The 2009-nt window shown below is 62.0% G+C and overlaps 1 protein-coding gene across 1 annotated transcript in view; it reads left to right on the forward strand.

The window, feature by feature from the left end:
- The first annotated feature begins 959 nt into the window (after positions 1-959).
- CBS (cystathionine-beta-synthase) overlaps positions 960-2009 on the forward strand; it is a 21330-nt gene continuing 20280 nt past the window's right edge. Inside the window, exon 1 of the mRNA XM_010834911.1 lies at positions 960-1090. The gene's annotated coding sequence lies outside the window, so the exon portion shown is untranslated. The remainder of the gene's footprint in view (positions 1091-2009) is intronic.

Below are 2009 nucleotides of genomic sequence, written 5' to 3' on the forward strand. Positions count from 1 at the left end.
CCGCCCAACCGCGGGCCAGTGTTGCATCATCTGCATCTGCTCGCGGCGGAGCCGGGGCCGCGCCTCCTGCGTCCCAGACCCACTCCTAGCGCGAGTCCAGACTCTCCTGAAGCGGGGGTTTCCGCGCCCACGTGGCGTAGGGCCTCCGCTCCAGCTCCCGAGACTGAGCAGGGGTCAGCAGTGGGGGCGAGCCGGGGAGCGTGGGGCCGAGACCTGGGGAGGGTACTTTCGGAAGGTGCGCTCTAATGGTGCGTGCCATCATTGATTTTTTGCTGCTTTTTGGATGAAAAATGGTCGTTTCGTAAATTGCTCTTTTCCGTCAATTCTATTAAGTGGGTTGTGTGTGTGTAAAATATTGATGTGGTTGCGCGCGCCGCACGAGCCCTGGCTGCCCGCGGGCGGGGGTAGCGTGGCGAGGGAGCGCAGGGCCCCGCCCACGGCACGAACCAAGGGAATGGGGGAGGGTGCCATACTTTGAGCCCTAGACGGGGTGGGTGGCTGAGCTGGACAGTACGGAGGGGAAGTGGAGGAGGAGGAGGGGGGAGCGCAAAACGTAGCCTCCCAGGGGTTACTTGGGGGTGTTTATCCCACACGATATCCCCAAATGCCCCTCCGATAGTCTGGGTGACCCGCGGTCTCCAGGTTCACTGGAGAGGCTCGATTTTCCGCCTGGAAAGTCTCACTGGGAAACAGGAGTTTACTACTTTCCACGCCCTTGGCCCTGACTGGACCCCTGGACCGACTAGGGCGCGTGTGCAGGGAGCGGGGGTGGGGGGGTGGGGTGAGGGTTCTGTCGAGGGTCGTGACCCCAGGAGGGTCTTGCGGTTTGAGGTGCGGCAGGAGCCGGCAGGGCGGCGCTAAGTGAGCCCGCCTGCCCCGGACGCACATGCGTCGGCGCGCAGCGCGCTTTGCCTGCGTGGAACTGAGCCCACCTGGAGCCTAGCCAGGCTGGGCGGGACCTAGTTCGCGGGTTCGGGACCCAGTCGCCCAGCGAGCGTCGCACCGAGTGCCTGTGGGTTCTGTAGAGACTGTCTGCTCCAGTCTGAGTTCCCAGTAGCTCCTTACTTTTCCGGAGGTTGCTCGAGGCGAGGTAGGTCGCCACCTAGGAGGCGCGGGGCTGCCCGCGTCTACGGGGTATTGTGGCCAGTTCCCCGGCCTGGGGCTGCCGGCCTGTGGGCCTCTGATGGGGGGAGAGGGCGCTTCTGCGTGATGGAAGAACCACATTCCCCCGCCGGCGGGCGCCCCGCGGAGCTAAAGCAGTGTCCCGCTTACCGCACGGGCTTTTTGATGAGCAAGAATGACGTAGGATATCCTTGCAGCGTTTCATGAGGGAACCTAAACCCCTGAAAAAATATTTGCTGATCCTAGGGTTTGAAGGAACCACTGCTCCAGGTACGTTTCAGGCAGACGAGCTCGAAGGCTGATTTCTGCCCCGGAAAGCTGGGGGAGAATTTGAAAGGGCCTCGGGGATTTGAAATGGATGTGATTGCGAAGGGTGGGGGTCTCCGCCTCCCTAGGCTTCTGCCTGTGCATCTGGGGCGACCTGCTGGGCTCTGGTCTGCACCTGACCCCGCCCTGGGAGACGGAACCAGCTGGGGCTACCTCTATTCTTGCTGGGGTGCCTCTACTCTTGCTGATGGCAGCGGTACCCACAGGGCCTGCTCTGGAGGAGAGAGCCAGCCGGTCAGTTAGCCTCCACGTGTACTTCCAAGTGTGGGGCCCAGTTCTACCTGGACTACCCCACCTGTTCACAGCATAACTGCTTTCCTAAGCCTCCTGGGGAGCAGAGGCACAGGGTTGGGGGCTGGGGTCCCTCTAGCTTCCAGGAGGAGGGCGGGAGTGGGGATGCACTCAGAGATCACCTGGAGCCACATCCCTACCTTGAGCTCCTCTCAGGGACCTTCCAAATCCACAGGGCTCCAGATAGGTTGGGGAAGGGGAACTTTAGATTTATAAAAAAGTTGGGAATAGAACAGAGTTCTCACAACCCAACCCCCCCCCCCCCCCCC

This window comes from Bison bison, unplaced genomic scaffold, assembly GCF_000754665.1.
Source record: "Bison bison bison isolate TAMUID 2011002044 unplaced genomic scaffold, Bison_UMD1.0 scf7180017864037, whole genome shotgun sequence".
NCBI lineage: Eukaryota > Metazoa > Chordata > Mammalia > Artiodactyla > Bovidae > Bison > Bison bison.